Consider the following 21,882-nt stretch of genomic DNA (forward strand, 5'->3'; position numbering starts at 1 on the left):
GCAACCCTGCTGTATTAGATGAGTAAGGACACCCTACCTAACAGGGGAAAATCTAAATGAGAGGTGGCATTGCTACCTAACAGGGAACTTGGGCAGTGGGCTATCTAGGAACACAGCAAGGCGATGGCGACCTAGTACTACGACAGGTGATGGCTGGGCACAGATCACAGCACAGCAGAAGGGTACTGTGGGTGACTGAACTGATATATTTGATGACCAGTGGGCACCAAAAGTGGTGATCACTGGTCAGTGGGCAGAAAAGGGGCAGATTGCTGGGTTTCGTTTTTTCCCTACCACTCTTTATCTGTCTTATAACTGGCAACCATCTCTGACAAGCTCTCTGACAGAAGTGAGCTTGTCAGAGCTTGAGATGCCAGCAAAACAAGCATCCTGCACTGTGATTGGCCAGTCAGTACTGACTGGTCAATCACAACGCGTGCCATCACTGGACCGTTCTGATAGCTCCTGTACAGATAACTGTCTCTGACAGTTGCGATCAGGACGCTGTCACCGTGTCACTTAACACGGTGACAGTTTAAAGCTTGGACGTGACTGAACGTCCTATTGCGGGAAAGCACTTCCAATTTGGGCATACAGTCACTCCCAATTGCGGGAAGGGGTTAATTCGTGTTTTTGATCCATATATGTATGGTACCTGGGGAGAAATATGGGAGAAATTACAGATAAAAAGCACAACGAGGAGAACAAAAAGTAATAAATAAGGATACAGCTTTTCTGCATTGTGCATCCTACTTTAGGTCCGTATTCAACGATTTTGAATGGTCTCATGCGAGCCACCTCTAGGAGGCAATATAGAGAATGTGTTCCTGTAATTCACTTATCTCTATTATTATTATTATTATTATAATCACAAAGCGTTCTACGAAATTTGCCTGCTGATATGCAGAGAGAATGTCACATCAACCCACTGACTATCCTTCATATTTCTATATAAGAACATTTCCAGAGTTAAAAAAACACACAAAAACCAAATAACAAAACATATAGTACAATGCAGTTATTTGACCTTCTAAATTTATCTGCAAACCTTTTGTAAAGCCGTCACAGCACTCTACCTCCTGTCTGACTGCTTAGCCTATTAAGGCTTTATGCTGCAAACCTCCATTTAAATGCCGTCCTTTTCATCCTCGCTGGTAATTTTTAGGTTTCTAAAGCATTACATGTAAAATTACCTGGAGAATGTGAAGCCTGCTATTCAGATCCTGATTGCTGAGTTCTTTCACTCCTCTAATTATTCACAATCACTTCGTAGTGACAGCAACTGTAGAGTCAGAAGAATGAAAGGTTTGGGAAAAACATTGTTGTTATGAAAGTATAATATCATTGGCAATGTTTGTTTGGGTTATGTCGCAGTAGCGTCATACTAAGTAATTTCACATTCTGGCCTAGAATTTGCATCTCACCAAGTAGTGTGCACTAATACTTTGTTTCTTAGATATATGACTCGAGAAATGCAGACTCTTATCTTGAAGATAAAAAAAAATATGCTGCAAACAGGATCTGCCTTCATTGAAGTGATCTAAAACATATTCAGTATGCTAATATTAAGTCAACCATGCAAATTGATGAGCTATAAATGCGTGTTTTTTCTTCTGAATGATATACAGATATAGCAGAGATGGCGTTATCAATGCCGAAGAACTGCATTTGTCTTAAGGTAAACTAGGGAAGATTTCTCAAAACTGTTACAAGAAGAAAGTGGAGTAGTTGTCCATAGCAACCAGAGTCCCGCTCTAATTTCTCAGAAAGTCTTGAAAATAAAAGTAATAAGGGCCTGTTCACATCTGCATTCGGGTTTCTTTGGTTGTTCTGCTCCGTCAAAGGAGCAGAACAATGAAAATACCGGAAGCACTGGATCCGTTGAACGACGGAGACAACCGGCACCAGACAGAACCTATAGACTTTAATGCGTCCCATCTTGTTTTTGTTGGGTTGTCCGTGGATTTAGCAGAAACAATCTGTTGCCGGTCTTTGCGGCTGGATCTGTGACGGAGGCCCCTAACGGAGAATCCAACGCAGATGTGAATAGGCCTTAACCTGATTGGTTGCTATAGGTAGTTGCTTCACTTTTCCCTTGCACTAGGATTAATCTCCCCAAATGTGCTGTGATAGCATGGTGTGTTTACTGTAGTTTTCCATAGCCATGCAAACATACCACAGCATTTTATGCCAGGTGAATGACGAATTCAGTTCTGCTACAATTCTTACTACATGTATATATTAAGACAGTTGTAGCAATAAGGATTGCAGAGGTTGCAGTTAAAACTGTGGTCTTTAAGAGCTCATATACACAAAGACCACAAGCCATATGGTGCTTGTATACGACACTGTATTATAGAGATATTTTCCTCTACTGGCAATGTTTCTAGGGAAGAATATCCACAATCATAGCTCTCAACTATCCCGGATTCAGGGCGGTGTCCCACTGTCCCAGGCGGCCGGTGGTATGTCCCGGTTTCAACTGTATCTGCATTCTCAGGATGCAGATACAGTTGAATCCAATGCTGAAACAGGGACCCGCCAGCTCCCTGCTCCAGCATTTAACTATGGAGTCCAGGCAGTGCAAGCTCTCTGGCTAGGGACTCCTGTCTTGGGAAAGGCCTTGATGTCACTTTCCATATATGGACAGTGACATCAGTGGCTCCTCCAGGTGCGGAATCCCTGGCCAGAGCATTGCCGACACTCCGGCCTGGCATTCTGACATCTTAAAGCCCCTAACATCACTGTCCATATCTACAGGGATGGAGGTTAGGTCTATCTACAGTCAGGGTGGCACTATCTTCAAGGGGGTGTGGCACTATCTACATAGGCACTGTGGCACTATATGGGCACCATCTACATGGGCACTGTGGGCACTGGCACTTTATATGTGGGCACTGGCACTTAATATGTGGGCATGGTGGCACTATCTACATGGGCACTGTGGCACTATTTGGACACCATCTACATGGGCACTGTGGCACTATCTGGTCACTGGCACTTTTATATGTGGCACTGTGGTGGCATGTGGGCACTGGCACCATCTATATGGGCATTATCTACAGTGGTCAATGTGGCACTATCTACAGGGGCATTGTGACACTATGGAACATTATACTGTATGGGGGCATCTGTGTGGGCATTATACTGTATAGAGGCAGCTATGGGAGCATTATGCTGTATGGGGACAGCTATGGGGCATTATACTGTATGGGGGCATCTGTGTGGGCATTATACTATTTGGGGGCAACTGTGTTGGCTTTATACTGTATGGGTGCATTATACTGTGCGAGGGCAGCCGTTTGGCATTATACTGTGTGTGGGAAGCTATTTGGCATTATTCTCTGTGGGGGCAGCTATAGTGGCATTACACTGTGGGGTGTTCTATGGGAGCATGATATTGTGTCGGCTGAACCAGTTGTGTATGGGCGGGAATTGGGCGGGGTTAGAGGTGTGACTTAAAATAAAAAACATGTGCGCCGCATCGGCTTTCCCTCTTTGCGATACTTGAAAGTTGGGAGGTATGTCTACAGTATGTGTAGCTGTAGCCGATGGAACATGGATAAAACTTCTGTTTGCCTTCATGAAATCAGAGGCGTAGATTTCTATGGGTGCCGTTTTATAGCTATGTATAACTTTGAGCGTCTACTGAGCTGTAATACATCCATGTACATGAGGCTTAATCCTGAGATTCTAATAATGGGTCATTCTCTGTAATAAGCGAATAGCAGTGTTAAAAGCCATAGGATGCCAATTGCATGAATGCTATTTCCTGATTGAATACTTCATCTGTATAGTATATAGTACATGATATCATAGACTAAAGACTAACTCCAGGCAAAAGCTGAAAATTCAGCCAGAGTTATGGAGCTCTACCTGAACAGGTCCATTCTGGACCATACTAATTGTTTGCTACTAGGCCACAGATGAAGCCTGACCTAGCCATGATATTAATGCATTGCTGCCGTGAGTCACTTAGAAGTCAGTGCAGGAAATACAACAACTGTCAACTTCATCCCACAATAACTATATGATAACTGGGCTGCTCTATCATCCAGGAGTTTTGTATCGAAAGTGCCTCATCTTCCACTACATTGTGAACTCTTCATAGTAGGTCTGGTTACCCCGGGAAAAGCTGTAGGGGGTGCAGAGGTATCAGTTTCACCTAGGCACTGGTGGCTGTGGGGGCCAAAATGGCCCAGAAGAAGAGACCAGTATTATAAATGGCACATGGTACGTGGGTTGTCCTTTTACAGATTTTGCTTTGGGGTCTACGAGCTTTAAGTTACGCCCCTGCGGTCACCCATACAAGAACTGGGGGGGGGGGGAGGCTACAGAACATGCAGGAAGGAGGGGGATCTGAGGGTAAAAGTGGGGTGCAGAGCTAGCAGTTAAAACCAGGCTCTGGTGCCTAAGGGGATTTAATGGCCCCTCTGCAATATAAAAGAATAGCAGTGGTATAAATGACATGCAATTGTTGGGTGGGGGGGGGGCTGATGTAGATTTTCAGATACAGGAGATACAATTTATGAAGCAGCAAGTTGCAAAGTTTTTATATTTTTAGATTACAGTGAAGCTGCTTTATAATGCAGCACATGATATGATTAAGAGTTAGGTGGTAGGCATGGGGGGCTGCTATTGTACTGGGGCCCGGACACTGTTATATAGGTATATATTCATTGCACATGCATGCATAAACATACGCTTACACACAATGACACCAACTCATTTGCAGTTTTCCATCAAACTCAGTGCATAGTACTGTATGTAAAAGAGTTCATTGATACAGTGTGAGTGAACTGTGCAGCTTGATAATGTATAATATCTAACTTGTCTTCTCTCATTTTAAATGAGGGAAATACTGTAATTGTATGAATTAAGCATGCCGTGGGTGCCACAGGGAGAAGACAACAGCATACAGTAGTTCTGTGGATGGTGTGTAGGCACAATTACATATGATGATAAAATCACGCTAGATGGAGCTATCACACTACAGTAGTGATTTATTTATTTCTATAGTATATATATGAAAACCCTATACTGCGTGATTTTATTGGTGCTTAGGCAATGGGCCTGGTATAGCTTTTGCAGCTCACAAGCTTTAATGTACACCTATGAATTGTGAATATGAACATTACAATTTTCTATCACAATTTTGGTTTCTCTAAATGTTTACAGTGGTACTTAGCACATTCACACACACAAATATACACACACACACACACACACACACACACACACACACATATATGTATTGTGAAAGAATATTAGAAGAAATGCCTCCCGATCTGACCCCCTTAGACTTTTATCTTTGAGGTCATCTGAAGGCAATTTTCTATGCTGTGAAGATACGAGATGTGCAGCAACTGAAACTACGGATACTGGAAGCCTGTGCTATCATTTCTTCTGCGGTGTTGCTATCAGTGTGTGAAGAGTGGGAGAAGAGGGTTGCATTGACAATCCAACACAATGGGCAGCACTTTGAACACATTTTATAAGTGGTCAGAAACTTGTAAATAACTCATGAAAGAATAAAGTAACGTTAAAACCAAGCACACCATTGTTTTTCTTGTGAAATTCTCGATAAGTTTGATGTGTCACATGACCCTCTTCCCATTGAAAAAACTAAAGTTGGATACAAAATGGCCCACTTCAAAATGGCCACCATGGTCAACACCCAGCTTGAAAAGTTTCCCCCCTCCCATATACTAATGTGCCACAAACAGGAAGTTAATATCACCAACCATTCCCATTTTATTTAGGTGTATCCATATAAATGGCCCACCCTGTACAATGTGCACAGAGTTGCAGCCCAAAATTTGCATATTGGATAAACGTTTATATAATACAATTAGCATTATCAATGTTAGTCAATCACAATCTTGATTTTTGGAATCGTCTTACAATATTTTCCACTTTTCTGTAGCAAAATAAGTAATATGTCTCAACATTGCTTGAGTAGCTCTGTATGAAACATATGACATGTAAAAGAACCAGTTTTATTTTTTATTCTATTTTTTGTTCCCATGGGAAAAGTACCAGATGGAGCCAGTGTAAAAAGTGCTAAAATATTGTGGCATATTGATTGACAATGAAATATTACTTCCCATCTTTCTACCTGTATTTTGACAGCACATGCATAAAATTAAACAAATGCCATGCTGAATTTTTATTTTATTATTTAACTGCAGATTGAACGAAAGCTAATATAAACAGCTGCACAGGCAGGCAAACTACTGATACACTGACTACAATTTTTTTATAAAAGTATGAGGTATACTTTTCTTGCATAAAGTTGTATTTAATTGCATAGTCGACTATGCTTTTCAATACAGTTGAATTAAAGGTATACTGATATATACCGGCCAAATGTCTGTGAAAAGGGCACTCTTCTGGCATACGTCTGGCAAATAGATATCTATGGACACGTTAGACATATACGTCGAACATGGTGGCCAAACGCAGTCTGAACCTTGCCTCAGTTTGCTGTGAAATTTATGTAATACTCCTACAAATGGCATACAGTAGCAAGAAGTTACCACAAGCAGACTTTTACTTTCCATACAAGCCTATATATGCAATAAAAGGTAAATGAAACCTCTTATGAAAACATATTAAATCATACATCATTCATCTAATTCAGATATTATAACAAAGTGCTGACAAATTGTGAAGGCCTTGTGTCCTTATATGTTATGTCGTTCGTCTTAGTCAATGGTAGATCATGCAGCGAGATACCCAACACAGGAGAACAACATATTTCCGTAAATGTTTTTTTCTTTTATTCATTGCTTGTAATTTGTTTCAGTTTAGCTACACGATAAGGATGTCCCTTTGTTTCTAGCAGGGTTGAAAAGTACTTCTGATAATGTGATTAAATTGTGTGGGTTTTAGTATACATTTGTTCCTCAGAACATCTAAGACTTCTAAATGCAATTATCCAAATTGTATTCATTGTTAAACAGGTAATAAAATAAAAAGACAAATACAAAGCAACAAGGCCTAGAAAGCAAGCCACATAAAAAGGTGGATGACGGTTCTGTTAATATTTAATAACAATTATTAGTTGTTAATTTAAAGGTCAAAGAGACAGGATAACACCAAAACAGTCATTCAGTCTGGGGAAACAATATGTCAAGGGACTGTTTACTAATTCAATTTGAGACAAAAATAAAGAAACACTATTCTATTCCTCATCTCTGTATCCAGTGTTTAAAGTAGTTATTGTCATGAACCGTGGGTATGTGGACCCACTAGGCTGCACCTTCGTAGCGGAGTAGCAGCTGGACAAACAACAGTCTATACAAAGTCCTAGTACAATTGTATCTTTGATAGTCTAGACCAGGGGTCTCAAACTCGGCCGGGTAAGTGGGCCGCATATAGAAAAAATGGGAAGTTGACGGGCCGCATTACTTTCAAATTTGATACAATACAAAATTATTGTTAATCAATTAGTTATTTGAACTACTATAACACTATATTACTAGAATAATAATACTACATTACTATAATAATAGCGCTAGGTTTAAAATTTGAGATATTTCTCCTTGTGCTTATTTCAACAATGCAGCTTTCCAGTTTAAGTGTCGCTAAATGCAGTCCGGCGGCTCAGTTAGCACACATGTCAAGATTGGGGAGCCCCTTTTTAGATAGTGCCGCAGTGCCCTCTGTGGATGCTGCCGCAGTGCCCTCTGTGGATGCTGCCGCAGTGCCCTCTGTGGATGCTGCCGCAGTGCCCTCTGTGGATAATGCAACACACCCCTAGATAAGGCCACAGTGCCCTCTGTAGATAAGGCCACAGTGCCCTCTGTAGATAAGGCCACAGCGCCCTCTGTAGATAAGGCCACAGTGCCCTCTGTAGATAAGGCCACAGTGCTCTCTGTAGATAAGGCCACAGTGCCCTCTGTAGATAAGGCCACAGTGCCCTCTGTAGATAATGCAACACACCCCTAGATAATGCCAGTGTCCTCTTCAGATACTGTCACACACCCACTTGTAGATAACGCCACAGTGCCCTCTGTAGAGGCTGCCACAGTGCCCTCTGTAGAGGCTACCACAGTGCCCTCTGTAGAGGCTGCCAAAGTACCCTCTGTAGAGGCTGCCCCAGTGCCCTCTGTAGAGGCTGCCCCAGTGCCCTCTTTAGAGGCTGCCCCAGTGCCCTCTGTAGAGGCTGCCCCAGTGCCCTCTGTAGATGCTGCCCCAGTGCCCTCTGTAGAGGCTGCCCCAGTGATGTCAGGGGCTTGCCCAGAGCTGGAGTCCCAGGCAGAGAACTAGTAGGCTCTTCCTGGGACTCCAGCTGTGCTCCTGACATCACTGGGACTCCTGCTCTGGGGAAGCCCCTGACATCATTGTCGATGTATGGACAGCGATGTCAGAGGCTTCCCCAGAGTCCCGGAGCAGAGCCGATAATAGCGCTCTGCCCGGGACTCCGGCTCTGGGGAAGCCCCAGACATCGCTGTTCATATGTGGACAGCGATGTCAGGGAATTCCACAGAGTCCAGGAGCAGAGCCGACACCAGCTCTCTGCTCCGCTCTGGGCAAGACCCTGACACACTGTCCATATATGGGCAGTGATGTCAGGGAATTCCACAGAGTCCCGGAGCAGAGCCGACACCAGCGCTCTGCTCGGGACTCCGGCTCTGGGGAAGCCCCAGACATCGCTGTTCATATGTGGACAGCGATGTCAGGGAATTCCACAGAGTCCCGGAGCAGAGCCGACACCAGCGCTCTGCTCGGGACTCCGGCTCTGGGGAAGCCCCAGACATCGCTGTTCATATGTGGACAGCGATGTCAGGGAATTCCAGAGTCTCGGAGCAGAGCCGATACTAGCGGCTCTGTGTCCCGCGGGCCGCAGATGACAGCCCCAGGGGCCGCATGCGGCCCGCGGGCCGCGTGCTTGAGACCCCTGGTCTAGACAGTAGCAGAGGCTTAGGTACAGAAGAACTTGAAGGCAGATGACGCCACTAGTGGCAGATGATATCAGGTGTGGCAGATGACACCAGACGTGGTGTAAGACAGCAGATGTGAGTGACATGTGGCACAACACGAATCCAATACTCTAATGCACAAGGACAAATACATCACGACATACAGGATACAGGTAACAAGGCACGGGAACTTTCGGGAACAGGATAACACTAAGGACGATTTGCCAAAACTGACATGGGTATACACAACAACGCTCAGGCAAGGAGTGAAAGGGCAGAGCCCTTTTTATAGTCCAGGGTGATTATTCTAATGTTTTACATGTGCGCGCGCTGGCCTTACGGGACACAGCAGAGCGGAGTGAAAGCGAGTGCTGGCGCCTCCTAGGAAGGAGATGCCGGCCAGCACTCACAAGTCCATGGCCGTGGCCGTCGAGGGTTAAATCGGAATGATGTTCCGAGGCTGTGGACGTTACAGTTATCCAGTTTAGAAAACCTACTTTCACATAGTCTATTAATCCCTTCCCGCTTTGGCCACTTTTGACCTTCCTGTCAGAGCCTCATTTTTCAAATCTGACATGTTTCACATTATGTGGTAATAACTTCTGTATGCTTTTACCTATCCAAGCGATTCTGAGATTGTTTTCTCGTGACACTTTGGTCTTTATGTTACTGGCAAAATGTGCTCAATAAATTCAGTATTTAATTGTGAAAAACACCAACATTTTGTGAAAAATTAAAAAAATTACAATTTTTCAAAATTTTAAATGTATCTGCTTGTAAGACAGGCAGTTATACCATACAAAATTGTTGCTAATTAACATCCCCCATATGTCTACTTTAGATTGGCAGAATTTTATGAACATCCTTTTATTTTTCTAGGATGTTACAAGGCTTAGAACTTTAGCGGAAATTTCCCACATTTTCAAGAAAATTTCAAAAGGCTATTTTTACAGGGGCCAGTTCAGTTGTGAAGTGGCTTTGAGGGCCTTATATTTTAGACACCCCCAATAAGTCACCCCATTTTAAAAACTCCACCTCTCAAAGTATTCAAAACAGCATTTAGAAAGTTTCTTAACTCTTTAGACGTGTCACAGGAATTAAAGCAATGCAGAGGTGAAATTTTCAAATTTCATTTGTTTTTGCAGAAATTCATACTTAATCATTTTTTTTTGTAACAGAGAAAGTTTTACCAGAGAAATGCAACTCAATATTTATTGCCCTGATTCTTCAGTTGTGGGAAATATCCCACATGTGGCCCTAGCGTGCTGATGGACCGAAGCACCGGCCTCAGAAGCAAAGGCGCACCTAGTGGATTTTGGGGTCTTCTTTTTATTAGAATATATTTTAGGCACCATGTCAGGTTTGAAGGGCTCTTGCGGTGCCAAAACAGTGGAAATCCCCCACAAGTGATCCCATTTGGGAAACTACACCCTTTGAGGAAATTATCTAGAGGTATAGTGAACATTTTGACCTCACAGGTTTATTGCAGAAATTATTGGAAGTATGATGTGAAAATTAAAATCTAATCACATTTTTTCTCATTTCCACAAAGACTAAAGGGGAAAAAGCCCCACAACATTGTAAAGCAATTTCTCCCGAGTAAAACAATACCCCACATGTGGTCCTAAATGACTGTTTGGACACACGGCAGGGCTTAGAAGGGAAAGAGCGCCATTTGGCTTTTGGTGCTCAAATTTAGCAGGAATTGTTTGCAGAGGCCATGTCGCATTTGCAAAGCCCCTGAGGGGACAAAACAGTGACCCCATTTTGGAAGCTACACCCCTTGAGGAATTCATCTAGTGGTGTAGTGAGCATTTTGATGCCACAGGTGTTTCATAGATTTTATTAAAATTGGGCAGTGAAAATAAAAACAATCCCTTTTCTTCAATAAGACATAGGTTTAGCTCAAAATGTTTCATTTTCTCAAAAAATAGAGGAACAAAAGAACCCCAACATTTGTAAAACAATTTCTCTCGAGTATGGCAATACCCCATTTGTGGTCATAAACTGCTGTTTTAGCACACAGTAGGGCTCAGAAGGGAAGGAGCGGCATTTGGCTTTTGGAGTGTAGATTTTGGTGGATTGGATTCTGGTCGCTATGTCGCATTTGCAAAGCCCCTGTGGGAACAAAACTGTGGGAACCTCCCGGAAGTGACCACATTTTGGAAACTACACCCCTCAAGGTATTCACCTAGGGGTGTAATGGACATGTTAACACCGCAGGTGTTTTGTAGAAATTAGTGTGCACCCGATGTTGCAGAGTGAAAATTGGATTTTTCTATAGATATGTCAATATGTTGTGCCCAGCTTGTGCCACCATAACAAGACAGCCCTCTAATTATTATGCTGTGTTTCCTGGTTTTAGAAACACCCTACATGTGGCCCTAATCTTTTGCCTGAACATTCGACCAGTCTCAGGAGTGAAAGAGCACCATGCGAAATTGGGGCTTAATTTGGCGATTTATAAAGTATTGGTTCACAATTGCAGAGGCTCTGATGTGAAATAATAAAAGAAACCCCTGAGAAGTGACCCAATTTTGTAAACTACACCCCTCAAGAGGAATTTATTAAGGGGTGTAGTGAGCATTTTCCCGCAACACAGGTCTTTTCCATAAATGAATGCGCTGCGGGTGGTGCAAAGTAAAAATTTTACTTTTTCCCTAGATATGCAATTCAGTAGCAAATATGTCATGCCCAGCTTGTGCCACTGGAGACACACACCCCAGAAATTGTTAAAAGGGTTCTCCCGGGTATGTCGATGCCATATATGTGGAAGTAAACTGCTGTTTGGGCACGTTGGGTTCAGAGGGGAGGGATCACCATTTGGATTTTGGAGGGTGGATTTTGCTTGGTATTAGTTTTGTTTGGAGTATTACTGGTATTTCAGTTTATAATGTGGGGGCATATGTAAGCTGGGTATAGTACATCAGGGGCATAGTCAGGTGGTATAATAATGGGGTAAAAAAAAAACAATACAATAATCCATGGATGTGTGATACGCTGTGAATCAATCCTTTATGCACAGGCCAGTGTCGCACTGATAAATGTCCTTCTTTATCCCCCTTTTGTTCCACACTCTGCACCTTTGCAGTTTGGGGGATTTTGCTGGAAAGTGTTGTCCTGCTATAATACAGGCACCCTCGCTTCCAGCAGATATGGTTGGGCCCTCCCCTTCCTGGTTCCCTAATTTTAGGGCCTTGATAATTCACCTCTTGACACAGAAGAAATGTTCCCCTCGGGCCTGCAGAACTGCATATTTTTTTCTTTCCTAGCATATTGTAGCCTTAACCAATTTTATTTTTTCATAGACGTAGTGGTATGAGGACTGTTTTTTTGTGGTATGAGCTGTAGTTATTATTGGTACCATTTTGGGGTACATGCAAGTTTTTGATCACTTTTTATCCTATTTTTTGGGAGGCCAGGTGACCAAAATACTGCAATTCTGGCATAGTACTTTAGTTTTTTTTTATATACAGCGGTCGCCATGCGTTATAAATTACATGTTAACTTTATTCTGTGGGTCAGTCCGATTACGGCTATACCAAATGTATAGCACTTTTTTATGTTTTACAACTTTTTGCACAATAAAATTTCTTTAGTAAAAAGAATGTATTTTTTCTGTCGCCAAGTTGTGAGAACCATAACGTTTTAATTTTGAGGGCTTGTTTTTTGAAAGACCAGCTATAGTTTTTATAGGTACCATTTTTGGATACATGCGACTTTTTGATCACTTTTTATTCCAATATTTGTAGGGCAAAGTGACCAAAAAACAGAAATTCTATGTAGTGCAATGTATTAGATCTGTTAGTCATTCACTGACAGCAAGCCGATTAGGCTTCGCCTCTCGTCAAGGCCTAATCAGCTTCCATAATGACAGAGCAGGAGGCCATTGTTAGGCATTGCTTTCGATCGCTGCATCTATGGGGTTAATGGCAGGGATCGGAGCTAGCTCAGGTTCCTGCTGTTACAGGTGGATGTCAGCTGTAACATACAGCTGACTGACATTCACCGCTGATGACGCAGGCTCAGCTCCTGAGCCGGCCCTATCTTGTTGTCAGCTATGAAAGCATTTCAGGCCCTGCCTCCGGGCGGAACCTCAATGGCTTCTGTGCTAGGCAGACCGAGAGGCCAGTATCAGGCCTCCGGTGGCCATTGTAGCCACCGGAGCCCCGGAAATTTCACTGCTGGTGTGCCGATAAGCTACAAACACCTTAAAGAGGCTCTGTCACCACATTATAAGTGCCCTATCTCATACATAAGGAGATGGGCGCTGTAATGTAGATGACAGTAATGCTTTTTATTTAAAAAAACGATCTTTTTTCACAACGTTAGGAGCGACTTTGGTTTATGCTAATGAGCTTTCTTAATGCCCAAGTGGGCGTACTTTTACTTTCGACCAAGTGGGCGTTGTACAGAGGAGTGCATGACGCTGACCAATCGGCATCATGCACTCCTCTCCATTCATTTACACTGCACTAGCGATATAGTTATATCACTATGTGCAGCCTCATAGACAAACCCTAACATTACTACAGTGGCCTGATAATGAATACACATGACCATCCAGCCTGGACGTCATGTGTACTCAGAATCCTGACACTTCTGACTCTTTTTTTGTGAGATTCCGGCAAGTGAAACCAAATCTCGCGAGATTACGGAGCTAAACGAGATTTGGTTTCACTTGCCGGAATCTCACAAAAAAAGAGTCAGAAGTGTCAGGATTCTGAGTACACGTGACGTCCAGGCTGGATGGTCATGTGTATTCATTATCAGGACACTGTAGTAATGTTAGGGTTTGTGTATGTAGCTGCACATAGTGATATAACTATATCGCTAGTGCAGTGTAAATGAATGGAGAGGAGTGCATGATGCCGATTGGTCAGCGTCATGCACTCCTCTGTGCAACGCCCACTTGGTCGAAAGTAAAAGTACGCCCACTTGGGCATTAAGAAAGCTCATTAGCATAAACCAAAATCGCTCCTAACGTTGTGAAAAAAGATCGTTTTTTTTAAATAAAAAGCATTACTGTCACCTACATTACAGCGCCGATCTCCTTATGTAGGAGATAGGGCACTTATAATGTGGTGACAGAGCCTCTTTAAATGCAGCGATCGCTTTGACAGCTGCATTTAAGGGGTTAATGGCGGGGATCAAAGCTAATTTTGGTCCCCGCCATTATAGCCGGATATCAGCTGTAATACACCGCTGACATCCGGCGATTATGGCACAGACTCAGCTTCGGAGCCGGTGCCATCCATTTGTCGTATGGATACGGCAAAGTGCGGGAAGCACTAGCTTTCCATGACGTATCCATACGACAAATGTCGGGAAGGGGTTAAAAATTCTGATTAATAGAGGGGGGGACCATCATCTCATGGCTAGAGTAGAAAACAGTTACGAAGAGCATCTCTTGCTCTGGTGGACGTATCCTGGCCTGTATTACACAGACAATCCGCTGATCTAAATGTGCACTAATGCCTAATTTCCCCTGTGGTGGCGCTGCAGGAAAATGTAACACTTACTGCCTGATTTCCCCACAGATTACAACTGATCCCTTGGGGTTCCTGAAGGGAGACTTTATGATATGCTAATTGTCAAGGGACCCTTCCAACAAATAATGATTGTCTAAAGCGAACAACCCCTTTAAATGTAAAAGAAAAACAGATACAGATGCCACTACAGGACCAAAAAAAGCTACGCTGCCTTATTGATCCATATGAATACTCAATCAAAAGTTAGTTGAGTGGATCTTTACTCCCCTTGTCCCCGATTATTGTCCTTACCAGCAGAGATGTAACTTGAGATTCTAGGCCCCGATACAAAATTAGTAAAAAGACCCCTAACTACCACTGTATGTGCTATTAACAGTACTCATTTTCTCAAATATGCCAGAGGAAATGTTGGGCCCTCTAAATAACAAGTGCTCTTGCGTGACTGCAGCATCTTGCACCACCTATAGTTACACTCATGCTTACCTGCTTTTTCTAATTGACCAAATAAGTAAGTCTTTACCCAGGAGAATTCACTAAAGATAAGGGCCCCTGAAACAATAGCACTAGAGCTGTGTTAAACGGTGTTCAAATACATTTGAATCATGTAAAGTGAATGTAAAATAGAGTTTTACAATGGGTTACTTATTCTCTAAAGCAGATATCTCAAACACGTGGCCCACGGACCGCTTGAGGCCCCTGAAGCTGTCATCTGGGGCCAAAGGAGAAGCACCACACACCCCCTTGTAGATAATGCCACACCACACACCCCACCCTGTGGAAAGCGCTACACTCCTCTCTATAGATAACTTCATTGGGGCCCTATAGGAGTGGATTCCCCAGCCAGAGCGATCTGGTCGGAGATTCCGCTGATAGACAAGGCCTCTGACGTAGCTTTCTATATATAAACAGTGATGTCACTGTCTCCTTTTGGACCGGAATACCTGGCCAGCGCGTTGCCGATGCACTGGTTGGGGATTCCGCTAATAGACGAGGCATCTCACGTCACTGTCCATATATGGGCAGTGACTTCAGGGGCTCCTCCAGAAAAGGAATCCCCGGCCAAAGTGCTGGCAACGCTTTGACTGGGGATTCCACTCCTAGAGGGAGCCCCAATGGAGCTATCTACAAAGGGGTTTGTGTGGCACTATCTACAAAGTGGTGTGTGTGGCACTATCTACAAAGGGCGCTCTGGCATTATCTACAGAGGGCACTGGGGAATTATCTATAGAGGGTACTGTGGCCTTAGCTAGGAGGGCCTGGCACTCTCTACAGCGGGCACTGTTGCATTAACTATGAGGGGTGTGGCATTACCTACAGAAGGCACTGTGACATTATCGACAGAGGGCACTGGGGAATTATCTAGGGGGTGTGGCTCCATCTACAGAGGGCACTGTGACATTATCTATTGGGGTGTGGCAGTATCTACAGGGGGCACTGTGGCACTATCTAAAAAGGCACTGCCCAATCTTGACATTCTTGTGTCTGCCAAACACTGCTAACTGAGCAGCCAGACTGCATTTAGCGACACTTAAACTGGAAAACTGGATTGTTAAATTAAGCACATGGAGTAAACGCGCACATTTCTGGTAAGTTTAAACCTAGCGGTATTATTATAGTAATGTAGTATTGTTATAGTAATCTAGTATTATAGTGATGTAGTATTGTTATAGTAATGTAGTATTATTATAGTAATGTAGTATTGTTATAGTAATTCAAATAACTAATTGATTAACAATAATTTTGTATTTTATCAAATTTAAAAGTAATGCAGCCCATCAACTTCACACTTTTTTTCTATGTGCGGCCCATTTACCCGGCCGAGTTTGAGACCCCTGTTCTAAAGTGTATTTTAATATCCAAAATGTACAGATTTAGGTATTGACTAAAGATTTGGGATATTTATGCGAGGGAGTAGTTATTTTACCTGGATTAATATATGAAGTGGCACTGCCACCATCTTTGAACTCATTCAGTGCACTGTATATAGCAATGGTGAAACTGATACAGTTTTAAACCACTTTTGAATCCTGCTTGGGTGTTGGTAACAGTCAAATACCCAATCTGCAGCTGCATGATAGCTTTTGCAGCCACATTTCTGCTGCCCTTGAAATTACATAAGTGGAACAAGTGTACACAGTCAGCCACATTTACTAATACACCGAGTGGTTCACTAGTGTGCATTTACTGAGTGGTATGTGACATATTCTCAAGATAATTTGCATTGAGTGAGGAATATGACACAGCTACTGATGTACATTATGTAGATCTTGTAGTTCAATGCCACTCTTCTGGGTGGTAAAGTGGTGGAAACCTTTTGTAAATAGGTCGCACATTATAAAATGGGCAGAAAAAGTAAACTTGTAATTACATTGACAAATATGCCCAGTAAGTGCTGTGTCCTCAGTGAATAATATTCCATTTGAAGTATGCTAATAACCAGGTACTATGTTCCACTTAACAGTTCATTTATAAAGGAAAAAGTGATATTGAATACCTACTTCTTTATACTATAAAGGTGAATAAAGGGTTTCCTGGTGTCTGAGTAATAGAGTACACAAGGCACGAACACTTGGGTTGTGACATTGTTACTTGTGTTTTTTGTTAGGTGACCCTGCAGCAATACGTATTTGTTAAAACCATCATAAAAATCACTATAAATATCTTAGCGGTGAGTTTCCAGGGGACCACAGATCACATCTACTGTAAGGTTAAAAAAAAAAAGCTATTCTTCAGGGATAGTGCTGCTTTGAAGGATAAATAGTGAGGCTTGATGGGAAGAACATTGTGGACAATAATTATGCCGTGATGGTGCTATGACAGGAATTATTATATGATCACTAGCTTTGAAGTGAATATTCCACAGCTTTAGTGATCAGGCAATGAAGAAAATCACATCTCCAGAAGTTGCATTATGTGGGGTTATTAATAATACAGTGATAAAACACATTTATTCAATGTGGATTATGAATAATGATAGCCAAATGTAACCCGTTCGTGCTCATAAAGCTTCATTTGTTTGCTGCTTTTACAAACTTCTAAATGAAAATATATTTTATTTATCTATTATGTATTATTTACATTGGAAGAATTGTGTGCAGAAGAAATCCCAATCTAATTAAAGGTTTACATTACACATTACTGCGCATTTCACCAAACTGTTACATAAAAAAAAAAATGATATATGTATTTTTTAAAGAGAGACTTCACTGCATCCACCCTTGATGCCAACGTAAGGCACTATGCTAAACTTTTCAATCAGGGTCCGGTTCTGACGGAAAACTCAGACGGCATGTCAGAATGGGACCCTAATCCAGATGTGAATGAAGCCTTACTTGTTTTAAAGTGCCATTAATTCATGGGTGCTGTACATATGAAATACAGATGAGTTTAAACACATAACATGAGACAATAAAAACAACAAGTACAATAAGCATGAGTTTGCCTAGTGACAGACTGGTACAGAAGGAGGGAGGACCATGCAGGCGAGACCTTACAATCTACGAGGAAAGGGGAAAGCAGTATAAAAATGAGGTCTGAACATAGCCCATGCCACTTGATCTATATTGGATGTATAGAGATTATAGCAACACTTTTGAATTGTTGTGTATTCCTTATGTACTGTAGGTATGAGCTACCTGTGCAAGAAGAATGCAATACAGACTGGTTAAGCCTCATGCACACGACCGTAATTTTTACGGATCCGTAATTGCGGATAAAAATACTGATCCATTCACTTCTATGGGCCACATACACCTTCCCGTATAATTACAGGTAAGTGTCCAGGCTGTAGAAATGACTCGCCAAAAAAAGGACATTTCCTATTTTTTGCATTTACGGCCCATGCTCCTATACTTTATCATTTTACCACGGCCCACAGATGCGGGTGACAGTCCACGGCCGTCCGTGCTGTAATCACAGACCATACACAAGGCTACGGCCGTGTACAGGGGGCCTTAGTGGAAGCAGTGAAGATATAACCTCTAAGCTCTTTAGAAGTCCCCATAGAACTGTTATGCACGTAGGATTATTATTAAGAAGTTATCCATATGTTTTCTTTTCTTGATTAAGCCAAAAATTCTGAACTCATAAAAATCATGAACACATCAAGTCCTAGGACAAGCATGATGAAAAACATTCTTTTACTGCAGAAAAGCTTCCACTACTCTATGCTAGTTCCACTGGCAACCAGCGCTCTTCTCTTGGAATACTGCATTGAATATTATAAAATAGAGACATCTGTAGGCTATGTTCACATGTAGTGGATTCGCTGGGGAAAATCACTTGAAATTATCGCCAGTATTCCACACTCCAACAGCCATTTAACCCCATAGATGGCGCAGTTAATAGCAACCGTGGCACGTAAGGAGTTTGACACCACCCCAACACGTGATTGTGGCGTGCAGCTGGGTTTCTATGGCAGCTGGGGTCCTAACAAAGGCCCTAGGTCTGCCATACCAATGTGCTTATTGTAACACCCATGGCCACGGGCCGTCGGAATTACTCACCTCCCGACGGCCGCAGCCATGGATCTGTGGCTCACGAGACGCCAGCGCTCACTTCCACTTCCTTCTGTGGTGTCCCGTAGGTGCCTTAAAGGGCCAGCGTGCATATTAATTTAATATGTAATTAGCCCATACTCACCCTGGACTATATAGAGTCCGTACACCGATACATTTATTTCCGGAAAAAGCCGAACAGACACGAAGCGGCTGAGCGCTCCCATGAGCGCTTCAGCTGCTTCATTCTAGCGATTGGTGGGGGTCTCAGTGCTCGGACCTCCACCAATCCAAACTTCTGACATGTCACTATGACATGTCAAAAAGTTTGTCAAACGTGTAGTTACCCTTTAAGCAAAAAAGAAAAGGATTGTATTGTCACTAAGAACTGTTTGGTTTGTGTTTGGATGTTGCCGAGTTCATGAGTACTCTTGTAGAGTATAACAAGGTGATGACCTTTGATTGGATTAATCCCGCTCGCCTCTAGTCTAGAAAGTGAGCACATACAGCTTAAAAACTTCTATACACTTCGCTGACAAATAGCCTTCAATAACCAGTTGCTATGACAACAGAGATACTAGCAGCTAAACCCTTTTAAATGTTCCTTGTGTTCAGTATAGCAATAAGACTCCATAGTAAAGGTCACACAAGTCATATTATAAAACATTTATCTCCCTCCTAGGTTATTACGTGATGTAGAAAAACCAAATGAGAATCTGATTTTCAAAGTATATTTAATATTGTATCATCTCAAGCACAGCCATTAAATATAACAAGTTATTTTTTTCATGAAAGATGATTTTAATGTTAAATAATCTGGTCCACCGTGAAGTTTTTAACCATCACTTTTCCATTACTCGTCTTCTAGGGGGGAAAGACCATCAAGCTTTTTAAATACACCACGGTAACCCTACAAATATCACTACATCTAGAGTTTTGTGAATCTATGAGAATATATTAGCAAAATTGCATATATAGTAACTCTAAAATAAAGTGTTATGATTAAAGTTGCTCTTTTAAGTCATTGCCTTACTGCTACTGCAGTCTTTCGTCCATGAATGCAATTTACAGAAAAATAAAACTACCTTGTCGTGTGCTAATATACAAGCTTTGACCCCCTTGCGACATCCGCTGTACATATACAACCCATGTGCACAACCCCAACATGGCACGGGTCATATGCGGCTGTTACAGGCTATTTCATACAGCTGACACTTGCCAACTTAACTCCGATCCCGGTCATTTAAACCCTCAGATACCGCTGTCAATAGCAATCGCGGCATCTCAGCGGTTAGACAGTGGCAGGGAGATTTCTTTGTCTCCCAGGAGGAAATCGGTTGCCGGCCTCCAGGTCTGCTATCAGTGCCCTATTATTAAGCCTTGCCTGAGGCAGGACTTAATAGTAGAGCACAGATAAAGCCAAAGAAAAAAAAAGAAAAAAATTCTAATAACATTGGTAAAAATGTTTCAAAATAAAATATTTTCCAATTTCTTGCAAAGAATAATGCAAGCAAAAAAAAATAGTTAACATAATTGGTAACTTCGCATCTATAAGGGCACGTTCAGACCTAGCGGAATTGCTGTGGAATTCCACTGCGGACAGTCCGCAGTGGAAATCTGCAGCAGACAGTTTGTCCATTGGTTTAAACACCTTTTTAGTTAACTTCGCTGTGGAACATAGGCTGCGGTGCAGAATTTTCTGACCGCAGCATGCACTGTCTGTTGTGTTCTTGTTGCGGACTTGTTGCGGAATTTCCCCATTAACTTCAATGGAGTTTCAAAATTACGCAATAAAATCCGCAGATGTAATGTGTGTTGTGGATTTGCTGTATGTTGCGTTGCGGATTTCTTTCTGGAACAGGATATTTCATCATTCTGATGAGGAAGAGAAAACCTCCATTTTCGCCTTCCAGGCTTATTACACGAACACAGAGCTATTACCATAACCAGATATAGGCGAATGGATATGGAAGTGCCAACTCTTATTAACCTTGTCAGTAACTTTACATGTTTATATCATGTTTTCTTGTATGTATGATGTCTGAATAGCAGCATCTGCAGTATGTAAACATTAATTACAAAGATAAACATATAACATATATAACATTATTCATAAGTACAAATCAAACTTCAATATGCACTGTCTATTTGTTTTTCAGGTACATAACCGTCCCGAAATGTGGAACACCTCCAGTGCAGGGTATAGTGAACGCGACACAAAGGATCTAGGCTGGACATATGTGTGTGGAGGTCTATGCCCAGACTGGGATGGGATGTTTGAAAAAGAGCAGGGTGTGATCCGAACCTGAATCCGCAAGGACAAATCCGCAGCATTTTACTTAACATTTTAGCCAAATCCGCAACGGAATCCGCAACGCGGATTATGTGCGGCATTGATGCGGACAGTGTCTGCAGCAATTCCGCCACGTCTAACCATGCCCTCAACGTTCAAATTATTAAAAATAGAACGTTATTTAATCTGCCTGGTGAATGCCATAAGAAAAAAGAAATTCACATTGGCAGAATTGCTTTTTTTTTGTCACATCACTTCCCCAAAAAAATGGAATAAAAAGTAACCAAAAAGTCGTATATGCACCCCAAAAGTACCTAAAAAACTACAGCCAGCCCTGCAAAAAACGGTCCTTACACAGCTTCATCAAAGGAAAAATAAAAAAGTTATGTGTCTCTGAATATGGCAACACAAAACAAAATGTAACAAAGTTTTTTTTACTTTGTAAAAGTAGAAAAAGATTTAAAAAAAACTACATAAATTTGATATTGTGCTAATCGTATTGACCAACAGAAAAACACTGTTGGTCAATACGAATTTATGTATTTTTTTTTCCCATTCCACCTCACAAAATAATTATAAAAATGTCTTAGTACATTATCTAGTACATTATTATAGACCCCCAGACGAAGGCAGTTGCTGAAACGCGCGTCGGGTGCAGGCGTCTCCTCTGTGCG

General features: G+C 42.1%; 1 protein-coding gene across 10 annotated transcripts in view; it reads right to left on the reverse strand.

Moving 5' to 3' along the window:
* Positions 1–21,882, reverse strand: part of LINGO2 (leucine rich repeat and Ig domain containing 2) — a 1,254,957-nt gene that overhangs the window by 410,754 nt on the left and 822,321 nt on the right. For 2 of the 10 annotated variants that reach the window (XM_075826584.1, XM_075826577.1), the window contains exon 7: positions 1,194–1,282. The exons of the other annotated variants lie outside the window; for them this stretch is intronic. The gene's annotated coding sequence lies outside the window, so the exon portion shown is untranslated. The remainder of the gene's footprint in view (positions 1–1,193; positions 1,283–21,882) is intronic. 10 annotated transcript variants of the gene reach the window in all.

This window comes from Rhinoderma darwinii, chromosome 1 (genome assembly GCF_050947455.1).
Source record: "Rhinoderma darwinii isolate aRhiDar2 chromosome 1, aRhiDar2.hap1, whole genome shotgun sequence".
NCBI classification, from domain to species: domain Eukaryota; kingdom Metazoa; phylum Chordata; class Amphibia; order Anura; family Rhinodermatidae; genus Rhinoderma; species Rhinoderma darwinii.